The 17,455-nt window shown below is 44.2% G+C and overlaps 1 long non-coding RNA gene across 1 annotated transcript; it reads left to right on the plus strand.

Annotated features, from left to right (window-relative positions):
* The first annotated feature begins 13,536 nt into the window (after positions 1-13,536).
* LOC118544753 (uncharacterized) lies at positions 13,537-16,831 on the plus strand. The gene is made up of 2 exons (XR_004921752.2): positions 13,537-13,764; positions 16,678-16,831. It is a non-coding gene; the product is annotated as an uncharacterized LOC118544753 (long non-coding RNA).
* Positions 16,832-17,455: the final 624 nt, after the last annotated feature.

Here is a 17,455-nt window from a genome sequence, read left to right on the forward strand (position 1 = left end):
GAGCTGCTGCTGAGGCTGACTGTCATGGGGGTCGGGGGTAGAGAGAGAGGTGAAAGGTGAGACCAGAGGAGTGGGCAGGAGATTTTTGGTCATGATAAGGTCATGGTAAGTTTAGTCATCATCCTATGAACATTAGGAAGTCACAAATGGTTGATTTTAAGCAGGGACCTGGCATGAACAGATTTGCAAAATCTGTTTTGTTAAAAGCAAGGGTTCTTGAATTAAAATAAAATAAAATAAAAATAAAAGCAAGGGCTCTAGAATCAAATTTAAATTCAAAGTCTGACCATGCCACTTAGCTGTGTGTCCTTGGGTAATTTATTTAACCTTTCTGAGCTGGTTTCAACTATAAAATGGAGGTAAAGACCCCTATGAGATAGGCACAATTGTGACATCTAAATTAAATAGCGCTTAGCGTATTACTCGGCACACAGTAAATACCCTACTAATTATAACTAAATATTATTATTAATAACTCTTAATCTTCATTTTTTTTCCAAGAAGCCTTCCACATACCTTCAAGGCTGAGTTAAGCCTCCTTCCCACGTGCGCTAGTAACACCCTGTATTTATCCCTATTTGTAGGACTTAAGATTTTGATCATAATTGCCCATTAAGATTGCCTATGTGTTCTTTCCCCCACTGAACTATAGCTTCCTAAGGCTGGGAACTATGGCTGATATGGCGAAAGTTCCTTCCATATTTACTGAATAAAAGAATATCTTAGATGGCTTCATACTTCGATTTGCATGATCCCTTTTATCCTATCTTTATTCCCACTTTACAGTTGAGGAAACAAAAGCTCAGAAAAATCCAGTTCTAAGCACAAAGTCCTATAGTCAATTATGTGAGAGCTGCAACCTGTCTCTTTCTTGTATACCACCATGGCCTGGAAGATGAAGAAGCTGAGGGCAGTAACACCCTCTAAAACGACCTTCCGAGAGGAAAACGGGTGTTTTCACAAAGCTTCATGAAATGGCAAAGTGACGAATAAAACATTTCAGCTGGAAAAATAATAGGTAGCCAGAAATCAACCCCAATCCTACCAGAAATAATAATTCCAGGAAATGGAGCTACATACTCAAAAGGGAATATACTCCAGGATACACATAATAAAGTCACCTTGGCAATGCTTGTGCCTTTGTGGCCAAGCCAGGGAGGGATTGAATTTAAAAGCAGATTTCAAGGAGGACATTTGCCCATGCTAGCCCATCCTAAGGAGTGTGCCAACCCACCCCACAATGTTCAGCTCCCTGCCACATAACCGTGAAGCCGATCACAACAAAACTCCAAAGTAGTTACAATGAAAATTTCCAAGGGGGAAAGATCAGACTGTGGTAATGCTAGAAGCTGTCCACGTAGGTCAGTTGGCTTGAATGTCACAGCATGGTGCCAATGAAGCCAAAGTTGGTACTGGTATGGGCCAGTTGGCTTTGCATTGAGGGGGAAAGATATTCTATGGTCACTGGCTAGAATCTTCATCCTCACTTGTCTTGCCAATGACAATATTTGGGATCAAAAGGGAATTGAGTAAAAGAGTTTAGAGAACTTAATGTCAATCTTGACAACCAGGACTGACATTCAGGCAGCATACATCAGTCTAGACAGCCAACTGTCAGAATAAAAAAATTATTAAAAAATTAAAAAACACTTCTGGACTAGTTGGCAAATAGCACTGAGTCCCCTGAGTGCCTCCTACATCACACCCGCTGCCCAGCCCCTCCCCCAAGCAAGAGTGAGAAGTGCCAGGAAAGGAAAAGAAGTATCGTTTCCATGAGTTTCCAGGATTTTATAGGATTTGCCAAATGTGTCCAAAATGAAGCAATGTTTATCAGTTTGTATATTTTTCAATTTAAATAAAACACCGAATGAGAAAAAAAAAGTCTCAATGTGCATCTTGAATTTTGGTTCCAACATTAGTTTTCCTGGGAATAGAAAGGTTTTTCCATGAGAATAATGCCAGCAGATATTTACTGGGAGCTTTCTTAGGTGGGATCCCCCTGAACAGAGCTTGAGACAAGGACTTGGGTGCCGGCAGTTTATTGGAAGGTGATCCCAGGAAGCAGAAGTGGGGGAGGGACGATAATGATGACAGCTGGAGAAAAGTCAGTGAAAAGGTGCATTTGTTGAGTTGGTTAGTGCTGTGGGCAACAGGCTCAGTCCCGATTTTGCACCCTCTGGGGTCCGCATAGACCACACCTCAAATTATCCCTCTGAATCGGGGAATGAGAAACTTCTCACTGACTCATGTCTCCCATTGGTTGAGAGTTAAACCTCTGCACTTCCAGGTTGCCCCTCTTTGGAAAAGACCCTGAGGCAGAAAAGCTGAGACACTCAGTGGACGCTGCTGGTGGGACTCAGCGGGGGGAGAGGAGGGGACCTTCCCCTGTAGCCACAGTGCAGATCCTAGGTGGGCCAAGTGAAGAGGTTTTCTGTAGACCTTACATTCCAAAAGTAGGTCCTATTATTTTCCTCATTTTCAGAAGAAGAAACAGAGACATGGAAAGGTAAAGTATCTTATTAAAGGTCACAGAAATGGCTGAAATTCAAGCCTGTGTTATCCAACTTCTGCATCTAAGCTTTTAAGCACATGAAAATATTGCTTATAATGAGACTTCCAAAAAGAAAAAAAGAGCAACTATTTGTGGATGGGGGGAGTGAGGGAGAAACAATAGTAGGGACGATTTTATATAAACACTCCCTTCTTTTTATGGAAATAGAGAAAGATAGCCAATCTGGCTGTAGATTTCTAAAACTCTGAAAAATGTCTCCTAACGACTTGACACAGAATTACACACCACTCCCTGCCCCCAAACTCTCCAATATCTGTACATATTTAAAGGTGCAAATATTGCCCATTATTTCCAGTGGAAGCCCATTGGGTATGGAGGCCACTGATGCTCCACACCACAGCTCTAGGAAGGCTGAGGACCCATTATTTAGTGCAATTCTCGATGCAGTCTATGATTCTTCCTGGCTGGGATTTTTAAAGAGCACTGTTCCCTCTGAAACAAAACAAAAATGTTTTGGATAACGTTAAAGACAGATAACATTTAGAGAGATAAGTACAGCTGTCTTGTCCATGTTCAGCTGGTCTACCGATAGAGCGAATGAGAATTACAATTTGGGACGAATTTATTAACAAGCCCCTCATAGCACTGGGAATGTGGGGGAATATTCTATATGTGATGTGCCAGCCATCTGCAGAGATAAGCAAAGCTGGAGATCAGAGACATTCGGCTCCTGTCAGGTTCCAGGTGAACGATCTCCAGGTTGGCGAGGAGAAACTTTCTGCTCAGGCGATAAAGATCCTGAAATGACATGGTTCCTCTCATTAGAGCCCTTCTGGCTTTATCTCCTCACGCCCTGTGCTCACTCCCAATTTTATTTCACTGGAAAGTTCTGTAAGTGAATTTGGAGCTTCTGAGTCATGACTGAGACCGAGCAGGCTGCTCTCATGCTCTGCCCCTAGGCCCTCCTGTCCAACAAGGTCTGTCAGGCGTGCTGTCTGCCCTCCTTTAAATGAGATGCTGAGGGGACGTGTGACACATTTCCTGTGGGCACTTGGTAAATCACAATTAGGAAGCCACCACCCATACTTTTCTCCTAGTGGGAGAAAAAGAAAGAGGAAATGCTTGAAAGGTCTACAACACCCAAAGAGAAAGAAGCATGTAGGATGCAGCCGTAGAGAAGATAGTGATTGTTTCCAATATGTGATGCTATGGAAGCCATTGCACCTTGGGTCAGTCCCAAGGGGAAGTGCCATCTGATAAAGCCCAGGCCAACCAGATGAAACGAATTGACAAGTTTTTAACTCGTAAAATTTCACATATATCCAACATGTGTCATGATCTTTTTTCTTTCCTCCCTGCTTTATACACTGCACACTATCCAGCACCCTCTTCCTGAAATTTCCCAGAAACATTTGCTATGATCATTCATCCAGCACATATTCCTTCCCTTCCCTCTCACACTGTGAGACGAGGAGGCTTCCCACCCCCACTGATGCTGGACCGGGCCATGTGACTTGTTTTGGCCAATAAAATATTAGCAGATGCAAAAGAAGTAGAGGCCTTAAGTTTGCTTGTGGGTTTTGGCTTGAGCCCTTTTGCTCGGGTGATCTACTGTGACAGCATGCCTTGGGTCTTTTCTGCTCATTCCATGTGGGCCCCGGATCAAGCATAAACCCTGGAACCAAGCCCAGGGAGCCCACAGTCCAAAGCAGAACCACCCAGCTAAGCCCAGCCACCATCGGCCTGCCTACAGCCAACAGCACACCCATGTGCAGAAACCTCTGTTGTTAGCCACTGGGTGTTGAGTCACCTGTCCTTGGCCACCATGTTTCTTTGTCCTTCTCTTTCATTCTTTCTGATTCTAATTCACAAAAACCCAAAAGAATGGCATCCCTCTCTTCAGAGGAGAAGAAAGGGAGAAAAACACAATGGAGGAAAACCAGAATCTTCTCCAAGACACAGAGAAAGGAAAAAAGGCTGGAACCCTTCATGGGTTGGTAATTGCTGAATTGTCACCTGCATAATAATAGCTGCCATTTAGCTGTTCTGTGACAGGCACAGTATTAAACACTTCATAAACCCCAACATATTGGGGCGCCTGGGTGGCTCAGTCATTAAGCATCTGCCTTCGGCTCAGGTCATGATCCCAGGGTCCTGGGATTGAGACCCACATCGGGCTCCCTGTTCAGCGGGAAGCCTGCTTCTCCCTCTCTCATTCCCCCTGCTTGTGTTCCCTCTCTTGCTGTGTCTCTGTAAAATAAATTAATAGAATCTTTAAAAAATAAATAAATAAACCCCAACATATTGAATCCACCCAGGATCCCAAGGAGTCAGAATAAATATCACCATTTGACAGAAAGAAAACTGAGTCTTCCTAAGGTCGCCTATCTTGTTATTAAGGGAGCCAGAGCTGGGATGACAACTCTGGTTTAGGCAAATCCCATTTTTTTTTTTTTAAGATTTTATTTATTTATTTGAGAGAGAGAGCACATGAGAGGGGGGAGGGTCAGAGGGAGAAGCAGACTCCCCGCCGAGCAGGGAGCCTGATGCGGGACTCGATCCAGGGACTCCAGGATCATGACCTGAGCCGAAGGCAGTCGCCCAACCAACTGAGCCACCCAGGCGCCCTAGGCAAATCCCATCTTAGCGAGCAACCTAGACGGTGAACCAGTCTTAAAATGAAATACCATTCTTCAATGTAACAAATTGCAAAGATTAGAAACACTCTAACACTGAGTCCTGGCACAAGTATGAAAGCGGCATCCCATAAAATACAGGTGAGAATGCAAATTGGTGCCAACGTTCTGGAAAGCAACCTGGCAATATTTATTAAGAACCTGAACATTCGCCTACCCTGTCATACAGGACACAATGCTTACCTTGCTCCTCGGTGTCTGGGGCCTTAGCTGGGAAGACATGACGAGCCAGACGTGACTGGAAATGTTAAGAGCAGGAATCATCTAGAGGCTTCTTCTCTCACGTGTCTGGTGCCTGGGATGGGATGAGTCAGAGGCTGGACTCAGCTGGGACTCCCAGCGGAAGCATCTACACACACGCCATGTCTCCATCCAGCTTGAGCTTCCGCAGTGGATTCTGCACAAGCAAGAAATGAACGCTTGCCGTGCTAAAACACTGCTACTTTGGGATTTGTGGCTGCAACAGAGCCTAGCATATTCTGGACAAATACAGAGCTATGTCATGTAATGAGCTGTACCTGAATTTACCTTGTCGTGTTGTCTCTGTTAGCCTGGGGGTCAGCCTGAGCAATGTCTTTCTGTTCCATCATGGGCAACCTGCAAAGCAGAGCTGCTGCGCACCGAGGCACGTGATATGCGTGACACAGACCAGGGTGCCCATCCTGCCACGCCACATACATGTGTGGCTGTGGACAGGTTACGGAATCTCTCTGAGCCTCAGTTTTCTCATCTGCAAAATAGGAATGATGATGTCAGCGCTGGTCTCAGGATTCTTGTAAGAATGAAATGAGATGAAGTACCTATTATATGGGACTTGGCACAACAAAGCACTTCTTAAATGTTCGTTGTTGTATTAGTTCTGCTATTATACGGTGTCCAGAATCTCTTCATCTGATGATCAGGATGGTATCAGCTATGCATAATTAAAAGAAAAAACGTCGTCCCATTCAGAGAGGATTTAGCATGTTTCCTGTGGTTTGGGTTTGGGGGAGGAGGGGAAAGGACAAAAGAGGGGATGGAGTCCTAAAGCCATAGGTAAGAAGTGAGGAAAAGACTTCCCCTTTTGATGTATGAAATATCTACTTATTTCTATACCGCTTGGTTCCATAGGAGAAGAGTGAAGGCAGATTTCATGCCATCTCATGATTTGGAAACAAAAACAGACACTAAAACAAGAACGGGGACATAAACTAGAAGCAGAAAGTAGCTCCGTGGGAGCGTTGCTGCGGACTTGGGCCAAGTGTCGCAGGAAGGGCCTCCTGCTCTTGCACAACGCAGGCGCCGGGCTCCCCGGTCACGCCATGCCCAAGGTGGGCTCCCGAGGGAAGGGCGGTGAGCTCAGCTGCTGGCAAAGGTGACTTCAGGATGGTGCTGGCCATGTGTGCTGAGTCACCCAGGGGTACAAGGCACAGCTGCCAGGCCCCGGGGGAAGAAATGACAAGAAGCATCCAATTTGTGTGTTCATCACCAGTGCTCAGATCCAGAAGAATGTCTAAAAAAATCTCTCTGGCTTGCACTTTTTAGGCCATTTAATTTTTTATTGTTGAGCACGAACAATGAAACAGAGCAGTTTCCTGTTTCTTGGCCCCAACCCCCCACTGCTGAGGAATTTGGGTTTAAATTGCCAGAGAGGAACATTTACATTCTATAAATTAGCTTCACTAAAGATGCTTAAGCGTTTATGAAAACATTCCCATTTTATACTCAGCTTTATAAAATCTTAAAGGAAAAAAAAAAAATCCCAAACTGCCATGAGAAGCTAAGCTGGCAGAGAGAGCAATCTGCTCAGTGCAAATATGCCAACTGCTTTACAAATGAGTAATATGGAATCAGGATTAAGAGCCTGCAGATCGTTTATCAGTGACAAGGATTCTTAGCCTCTGTACTCCAGGCCATGGAGACTCTCACAGGCTAAATCCTATGCCTCAGAAGCAATATACAGTATTAACTCATTTATACCCACATTAATTCCAGTGGCAGGGAATCCCACTGTGTCCCACCTCGGGTGCCCAGGACAGGTATTTTGATGTACAGCAAAGAGTTTGACTTCCGGGGAGACCCGGGCTTAACTCCTGGTTTAGCTACTAACCAGCTAGTGACCTTAGACAGTGGAACTAACCACTCAGAGACTCAGTTTCCTCCTCTGAAAACTGGGTACAATAATGACACGCAGGTACTCATGAGGGATAGTCCTCCTGGTATCTTCACTTCTGGACAAACAAAATAAAGGCAACAAGACTACAGAGGAGTTCCATCATGTATGCATTCAAATAAATGTGTTCAGACACATATGCCCTGCCATCGAGAAAAAGAGTGTGTGCCAAAGAAAGAAAATGAGAAGCTCTCCTTCATTTACTTTTATACCCCCTTCCCCGTATTTTTCTGACTAAACCTGGGCCTTCTCTGGCTCTAGGGAAAAGCAGTCACGGCCAAAAGCAAAGAGAGACTGAAGAAATTAATTTTGGCTTGTGATTCCGAGGGTGTTGGTTTAAGAATAATTTTGACTCTTGACTTTATAGACATTTCCCCTTAAGTGCTTACTTTAAAGTCTTTGGCCTTCCCATTCTGCAGCCCCCAAACCGCTAAACACACAGTTCTCATTACCCCCTTAATGTCAGGTAGGCGGTTGGCCCAGGAACATAAGCGTTGGTGCTGTCTGGCTGCTAGGCCAACAGACTGTGTTTCGTAGTCTAACTTCTTTGGACATCAGATACCAGACCCCTGACAGAGAGGGGCCGAGGGCCGGCACAGAGGTTCTTGTTCACTCAAACTTATTAAAGCATCCAAAGGGTTTCCAGCACATTCCACCTGCTTTTTATCTTTTCTGTCCATCAAAATTAGGTGATTGCCTTGATGGATAAAAATCATGTCTGAAGCTCTACGCTGAGCCGCACTTAGAGGTTACTACTTCCAAGGATGAATACCATGTGTAATAATCCTGCCTGCTAACCACACGCTATCACTCTTTGCACGGTTTTATCTTTGATATGACACATTTATTCTCATTGCATTTCATCACAGCCTCAATGGACAATGGCTTAGCAGAGAGGCAGTGCTTGCTTAGGGATGTGTTAGACCAGCATTTCCAACAGAACTTTCTGGGATGATGTAAGTTTTCTCTGGTCACATTTGGCAATAGCATTTAACATGTGACTGGTACAACCCAGAATCGGAACTATAAATTATATTTCATTTTAAGTAATTTACATTTGGAGATTGTTGTCCTGAGTGGCTATTTGCTACCTTATTGGACAGCACAGTGCTAGACGCTACCCACTTAGGACTTGTGCTGGACCAGTGTTGTCCAATAGAAACACAATGGGAACCAGAGATGTAATCAATTTTACTAGTAGCCACACTTAAAAAAAAGGAGAAAAAAAGAAATGAAATTAATTTAAATAATATACTTTATTGTTATTGACTCTTCAAAATACTATCATTTCAACATGTGATCAATAAAATATTAATGACATTTTTTACATTTTTTTCCACACTAAGTCTTCAAAATTTGGTGTACATTTTATAATTACAATATATCTCAGTTCAGACTAGCTATATTTCAAGTGTTCAACGGCCAAATGTGGCTAGTGGTTACCATATTGGACAACACAAGGCAGATATTAGCTACCCTGGGGCTAACTTTTCTACCTGTAACATGGGCATGTTTACAGCAACTATAATCTAAAACACCCTTGTATTTAACTAAGGGATGCTAAAGAATTTTTAACACAGAGTATTAAACACAAAACCAAACTCACTACATTTATTTTTACCAAAGTATACATAGCTATGCAAAATATTTGGAGTTTCCTTTCCTTTCTAACTATGTTTCTTGGTCTTTTGCTTTGAATTACATAAATTCACTAATTTCACTAACATGTCAATATTTACTGCTAATTATACAAGAACAGTTCTACAACTTGAAGAAATGCAATGTGATTGTGTATCAACATTCTTAAGCTCAGGGCCTAGTAATTTCCATATCAATAATTTCCATTAGTGTAATGGGACACAATAGAAGCTGTTCCTGGAATGAAAATATATAATGAAAAAAGCAATCTTAGAGAATCACTTGGCAGCAAAGTAGGTAACCAATAAGCCAATGACCTGATCAATGGGTATTAGGTACATTAAATGCAGAAGATGATTCAGAAGTGTCCATTAGCAGGAATTTTAACAAATAAATTACATAAAAATAATCAATACAGCTGGCTGACAGTGTAACCTGTAACAGTGGATTCAAAGGCAATTGCAAAGATTTGCATTGCTCACACTTGAACGCCTTCTCAAGTTCAGCATTGCAAACTACACCTCCTCCCCCATCTTGAGTCCCTTCTTTAATGCTTTTTCTAAATCAGGTTGTTGTTTCATCCTTACCACGTACTCATGAAAAATGGATAAAGGCAGTCATGTGGGTTTTCTGTCTCTCCAGGACACACCTTGCTGAAACATGCTCAATATTTGTTAATGGCTTTGAGGCAGGAGCCATGAAGGTACAGCTTTTGCTTTGGAAGACAGAGGCAAAGAGAGACAATACTTGAGAAGGACGTAGCATGGGAAGGGGGGGCAGTTGTAAAGTCTGGATGGCTGCCTTTTAAACTTGGACAGGAAAATTGTTTTGTAATGATTGTCCACAATGTCAGCCTGGCTCTCCACTAGAGAAAGGGAAGCAGAATACAGTGCCTGTGGCCTTGGACTCTGCCAGACTAATCAGAATCTTTCCTTCCACTTTACAACAGTTCGCGTCCTTTGATTTTGTTCATCCAATAAGCGTTTATGCATTACAAACTTAGCAGACTGGGAGAAGACAGGATAATGATACCACTATTATGTATTATTTAGCTGGTATTAAGCTTTCATTTGCTTCTCCGGCAGAAGAAAGATTGTGCTTTGCTTAGGAAAGCAAGCAGGACTGGGCCACAAGTCATCATGCTCTGCCTTCAAGGGGTTTAAACGATCCTAGGATACCGCAGGGAACCCGGGAGCCCCTCATGTCTTTCTTCTCTTCACTTTGTTAGAAAGGAAGCAGAGGGCTAGCCTTTACTGAACACCAGTTAGGTTATCAGGCACCCTGCTAAGCACAGGTAGGTAATACCTAATTTTATTGACTCCCCCCCCATCCCACCACCACAAAGTTGTTGCTAGTAATGGAAAAAATACATTATTTTAAACAGAGAGAGGAGAAAACCCTCTGCTCCTCCCAGTAGCAAAATCCCAAGATTCCAGAAGACAAGGTCAGTAGAGCCCTTTGATACTTTTTATTCCTAACAAGGAAATTAATCTAGAGGTGGTGAGGTGAGGCTCCTAGCTACCCCTCTTTTTTTTTTTTTTAAAGATTTTATTTATTTATTTGAGAGAGAGAGAATGAGAGACAGAGAGCATGAGAAGGAGGAGGGTCAGAGGGAGAAGCAGACTCCCTGCCGAGCAGGGAGCCCGACGCGGGACTCGATCCCGGGACACCAGGATCATGACCTGAGCCGAAGGCAGTCGCTTAACCAACTGAGCCACCCAGGCGCCCCTCCTAGCTACCCCTCTTTAATGTTCAGGCAATGGTAGAGGTATTACTGGGTGCCAGGATTAAGCCATTTAAAGTGAGATCAGAAAAAGCAAGAAACATCATCCTTTCAAAGAAGCAAATACTATTAGGTCTCAAGAAGTACAATTTGAATACGTCTTTGGGGTAATTTCCGGAAAAGGGAAAGAGTCCATTAATTATGCATGTAAAAGTAAGCAACACATCCATTGCTTTTGAGAGAATCTATGAAATAACTATTAAAGGGATGTTAAAGGATAATAATTTTAAAGGTAAAATCATAATTCATAGTGATATAAAATGAACACATGTCAAAGATTTTACTTCCTTCATTCATTAATTAGGGAACCAGTAAGATGATAGGACAGGTTGAAAGGAGGATTCATAAGGCAGGTACCTACACAGAGAGGCTGATACAAATTTGCTTAATAGATGCAAAACTGGCTGGAGGGAGGATGGTGGGGACAATTTTCAAAATTCACTTGCGTGTTGTGGTAGGCAGAATCCTGAGATGCCTGGCCCCTGGTGCACATATCCCGGATCGTCCCCTCCCCTTGTGGTTGGGCGGGACTGTGGATCTGATGGATTTCTCCCCACGATTAGGTTACAGCAGGTAACAGAGGTGAAGGGATTTTGCAGATGTAATTAAATCTCCGAGACTCTGAATTAATCAAAAAAGAGATTATCCTTGAGTGGGGCTGACCTAATTAATCGAACCCTTAAAGACTACTGGACCCTTCTTAAAGGAAGAGATTTGAAGTATGAGAGATTCTGCTGGCCTTTGAGAAGCACACTGCTGAGCTAGAGAGGACCACATGGTAGGGAATGGCAAGGGGCCTCTAGAACCTGAGAAGTGACACCAGCAAGAAAGCAGGGACGTCAGTCCTATAACAGCAAGATGAATTTTGCCAACCACCAGTGAGCTAGGAAGAGAAACCTGAAGCACAGATGACGTCAGTGTGCTGAAACCCTGGGCAGAAGACCCAGCTAACCTGCGCCTGGACTCCTGACCCCACAGAAAATCCAGGATCATACATGAATGTTATAGGAAGCTGTTCAATTTGTGGTCGTTCGTTAAACAGCAACAGAAAACTCATATACATGTCTACAGAAAAGAATTATTTGTAATGCTATGGCTGAGCTACAACTTACAATGTTGCAAAACGGCTCAAGGCAATGAAAAGTGCAGAGACCTCAGAATCAACCTGGAAGACAATGCCTAGGTTTTCATTGGATGCATCCAGTAACCCATTTGGTCCTTACCAGGAGCAATATTTCATTTGGTAAAGTGCCTCCTTCACAGACAACACTGCTTGATTTTATTTTTTATTTGAAGAAAACCTTTTTTGTTTTTCCTTGGAATGGATTTAGACTACATTTTAATTTGTTTTTCTGGGCATGTGAGGGGGTGGGGGGTGGGGGATGGCTCCCTACCAGGGGTAACAGAGTGGAAATCTACAAAGGCTCCAGAAAGCACCAGCAGGGCTGAGCACCATTGCATCAGTCACTGCTGAGCAAATGGAACTGGGCAAAATTCAACCTGGGCTATGAGGGTGATGTTCCAAGTGCAGTGAAAGTTGAGGTTGATCTCATCCGCTCATCCATTTATTCCCTCAATAAACAAATCCAGTGCCCACCTGGTTCTAGACACGGAGACAGTGCCCAATGGACACAACACACTCCCCATCCTCACAGAGTTCACACTATGGAGGAGCAAAAATAACCCAGATTTGGAGATCTATATTGAAAAGTACCAGATTTGGAGAACTATAGATTTGACCATTGTGGTTAGCCATGAAGACTTTCCTGAGGTTTAAAGGTTGAGACCACAGCCCTGTGGGAAGAGTTTCAGAGATCATTCGGTTGCTAATCCTCCTAGGAAGAGGCAGATCCAGGCATAGCGAAGGAGAGTGATGACTCCGGGTCCTCAACTGGTAGATGCGCAGGTGCCAGACCCCTAAGGAAATACAGATTTGATCCCTGGTGTTGGGTTTAGCCTCCGCTGCCCCATGGAGGCTGCCCTGCACCCCTGGATAAATAAATCCAGAAAACAGAACATAATACATTATGTTCTCTTATGCTGCTCTGTCTACCTCTGCAGTTAGTAATAATGATAGCTTACACGTGGAAGCACTTTGCATATAGTAACTTATTTAATGTTCACAATAGCCCGTGGAGGGAGCTACTGTTACTATGCCCACGCTACAGATGAGGAAGCTGATGCAGGGAAAGGTGAGGTACTTCTCCACAGCTGCACAGCTACTGAGTGCGAGAGCCGGGACTCACGCCCAGACAGTCTGGCACCAGAGTCCTCGCTCCTAACCTTCCCAGGGAGCCGTCTTTGTAATAAGGGTTCCCTTGGGCATGGGCAAGAGCCACATGTGGGAGTAGTTCTCAAGCATACTCTGCCTTGCGATTTACTTTGATTACCCCAAAGCTCCAGTATCCCCAGTAGCAGGAGTCCACGTCCGGCTGTCCTACGGGAAATTAAGGGATTTTTATATTCACCTCTGGCCGCAGCGTGGGGGCATGCTGACTGCACCCCAGGTAAAACTAAGAGTTATTTTACCATCCTTGCAAATCTCTCATCTACTTCAAAATGCTTCTTGCCTCATCTCTGAGCCTCTGCTTTCTCCCCCGGGTGTTCTATCTTAAATGTATACTGCTCATGTCCCCACTAGGGTCCAACCCCGGGGGCATGAGCTGTGATGGCAAGCCCCTGCAGCTGCCCACAAACAGCCAGTCATACCGACGATGACAGAGGGTTTCAAGTTTCCTGTTTACAGTCACCGTCCAATGGGGAGCTCTCCGGGAGAAATTAAAGACTGGCAACAAATTAACAAGGGTTCAGTTATTTTACAAGGGAGAACAATGGTTCCTCTGACCACTTTTGATTCATTGCATCTCTGGTTTCCATGGAGCATCATAAAAGGATCTATGTGTGTGTCAAGAGAATGGATGGAGAGAAGCGGCCCCGGGCAAACAGGAGAGGAGGCTTCTGCCTGATGGGTCTTCATCCGAAAGTGAGTAATCCCCAGCACTTGGTATTCAGTTCCTGAGTCCCCGTGTAGGTGGCTGCCCTGCCTGGGAAAATGACAATGACTAGTTCCAGTGGTTGCTTTCTCCCCGTCTCAGAAGATCTTTGCCCCCGAGTTGTGGTCCCTTTACAGGCTTATTTATGCTTGCCTCCATCTTTTCCCTTTATAGCAACTTGTTGGAAAAGCTGCGTAGGCAACCAGAGGGGACTGCTGAACTGCCTCTGCGAGGGAAACAGTTGAAGAATTTTCAGGGGCTGACTCTGGAACTTAGGGGTTCTTTGGCTCTCTGTCTGCCCGGAACCCGTCCCAGCTTCTTTTTACAACTCCACCACCCCTTTCCCCCTTCTCCGTCACGTGATTTTAGAAGGTTTAGAGCCCTGACTCAAGGGAGGAGCATGTGATTTAGGCTCAGCCAATCAGTGTGTGGCATTCCCTTGGCCGCCAATGATTGGTTCATTGATAATCATGTGACTTAATTGGAGCCATTTAGAGAGGCAATAAGGGTTTCGGTAGGAATTCTGGGAAGGAGATTCTCATTTTGTTCTTGCTGGACTCGACTGAGGCGTGAGGCTGGAGACCAGGTAACCTTCTTACTGCCAAGAGGGAGCAGTGGTCTTAGACTACGGTCAAGCTAGGAAAAGAACAAGAGAGACACCGACTCTTGAGTACAGTGCCTGAGCTCTGGAATCAGTCTATGTCTGAGCAAGCCCTGTTTCCAGACCCTCGGATACGTTATTCAATACCATTTCCTTCGGGCTTGTACTGTCTTGGATTGGATTTTGTTTCTTGCAACTGAAACAGTTGCCTGTTTCCCTATAGGGAAAATTGAGAGAAAGCTTCGAGAATAAGAGCTGCCTGAAGAAGGGCCATTCACAGCCCTTCAGGCAGGAAAGTGATCCTCACCTGAGGGTATTGGTCCCTTTACATTTATCGTGAGAAAGCAAAATCTGCAAAATACACTTTTAGAGCCGTTAGCTTTTCCATTCCCTTCCATCTAAACCTGACATTTTTATGGCGGGGAAATCTGTCTAGTTTATTATTCAAGTTATTGCTGGGCCTACCTTAAAGTGAACAGACATGGGTTGAAATCCTCAGTAAAAGTCTTCCGTATCTTTTTTTTTTGGTCACCATGCCTTTTAAGTGCTTCCGGTATCCTCTCAATTATACCATCTTTCTAGCTAAGTGATGGTATATGAAGACATTTGGCAGGGGACCCAGAATCACCTGAATCATGCCTTGGCCTACCAACCCCATCTCTCCCCAGTGCCCCAGGGGAGCTGTAAGTAGTTATTTTTAGAGAGAGCTTTGGTCCAAAACCTGAATGGAAATTCAAGTAAGTAAGGTTGGACCTCATGTTCTTTCTCTTCATTGTTCGGTTCCAATGCTCAGATATAACCAGTCAGTTGACCTAGACCTTCTTTTTCTGGGAGTGCTAAGCCCAGAAAATTAACTGTTTTGGTTTGCTGGTATGGGGTTAGGATAAGCCACTCCATCTTGGGCCCAATCTGGTTACAGAGTCAAGAACTCTGAATCTGCTTCCAGTGGGAGGATGAATATGTGTCCAAGGAGAGAGAAAGTGAAGGGGTGGGGAGAGGGGCATCTAGGGCCGCCCTGCCTTTCTGGCCACAAGGAAGGCAGAGAACAAGAGACTATTCATATGTTACATGTGCTGTAACCTTATTTCTGTTGAAATGTCCACCTCTGGAAAGTTGTGAGCCAATAACTGTCTTGGAATTAATCAGATCCGTACTCTCTCAGAGCAGAACAAAGCAGGAGGTAAAACAAGAATTTCTGAAAGGTTGTTCTTCATAGTTATGTTATCAAATTACGATAATGCTGGCTAAGATAACAAATCATCTCTAGAATTTCAACAGCCTAACACAATACAAGTTTACTTCTTATTCGTATAACAATCTAAGGTGGATCCTTCTCACTGACGGGCTGCTCTCCTATGCTTAGTGATTTAAGAACTCAAGTTCCTTCAGTGTATGTAAGGCTCCACTTCAAGTTTAAGTTAATGGCTTTCAACTTTCATCGTACTTTGTCATGACCTGATGAGCTTTAAAAATGCTACTACATGGGCCCCACCCTAGGAGATTCTCATTTCCCTGGTTTGAGTAGCTGCTTGGGCACCCGTATATTTAAGATACCCCCAGAGGAGTACGAAGGTATTTCACTAGAGCATTCCCCTAAGGCAGTTGTTCTAATGCGTGGTCCCCAGACCAGCAGCAACAACGTTTGGGAACTTACACAATGTGCAAATTCTCGGCTCCCAACCACATATGTGGAATAAGAACTCTAGGGTGGTGCCCAGCAATCTGTGTTTTAATAGCTTTCCAATTGATTCTGATGCATATTCAAGTTTGAGAATCACTCTCCCAGAGCCTCAAAGTTCGCTGCATCCAGGTGGAAGGGGAGAGAGGGAGTTTGAGGAGCACACCTGCTATTTACCTACCTTGGACTGGCAATGACCTCACAGTCTCTTGGCAATATCCAGTAACGTGGCAGAGAAGACTGGGAAACGGGACCCTCACTGGGCAGCCTGTTCCTGCCATAATCATACATATTAGAGTTGTCTAGAATTCCACACTGATTCAGGATGGAAGAAAAATGAAAGGCAATTCTAAGTTCTATGTGTAATGTAAATGGTCAAGGCTCCTAGGTCGTGGGAGTTGAGACTAAACAAAAACCTGGAAGAAGATATGCAAATTATTTGTTTTGATAGAGAATAGTATGGGTTCCTTTGGACAGAAAAACTAACATAAAAATTTCAATAACTTATAAGCAACATGCCCTGTCTTGTAACAGACATTTTTCATTAAAGTGATAAAATCTCTTGAGTTCTCCTGATTAGATCTCTCTCTGATTCACATGGTTTCCATTCACTTCCCCCACCAGCTCAACAGCAACTCTGACAAAGAGATGGGAGATTGTGGATCTGTAGGCACAAGGTCCTTTCAGAAGCCAATCCCGAAGGAATCTCCTCACCCAAGCCTCCACAATACTGTGACGGCGAGAACAGACATTAAATAAAGTCCGGCGGTTTGTGGTTCGCGTCCTGGCTTTGCCAATTCTTTCCTGTGTAACCTTGGGTGAGATGTTCAGTCTCTCTGGGCCTCAGGTTCCTCTTCTGTGAAAGAGTTAAAAAGTCCCGGTTTGTAGAATTATTGGGACAACTACATGAAATAATAAAGGTGCCTTAAATATCTTAGGTCTTCTAATCTCCACTCTTCTCTCCCGACCTTCAGGGTGGGCATAGAACCGTAGACCCGTGCAGATGACATGGGCCAGATTCTGGTCTCCATTCCAGGAGAGTGCCATCTGTTGAGTTTAGGCTGCCTTGTGATACAGAAACAATTCAGGCCATTGTTATCCCCAACAGGACACATCCAGGTGAAGCTCTTAAGATGCTTTGAGGTTGTCTGAGGGTGGCTAAGTCCCACCCATTCTCAGTAAAGCGATTTATAGTGAGAAGCCTTTCAAGTCAGGCCTGCCTTTCCGGTCTGCTCTTTGGTGGCAGGGCGATGGGCCTTGGGCTCTGTTTGTTGTATGATGCTGTGGTTTCTACCTGCTCTGGCTTAGGTGGTTTGTTTCATTCGGACTAGATGCCAAGGGGACCATATGGTCCAGTGAGCTAAGAAACAGCAGATGTCTGGGGAGACTTTGTGTTGTCTGT

Source organism: Halichoerus grypus, chromosome 11, assembly GCF_964656455.1.
Source record: "Halichoerus grypus chromosome 11, mHalGry1.hap1.1, whole genome shotgun sequence".
NCBI lineage: Eukaryota > Metazoa > Chordata > Mammalia > Carnivora > Phocidae > Halichoerus > Halichoerus grypus.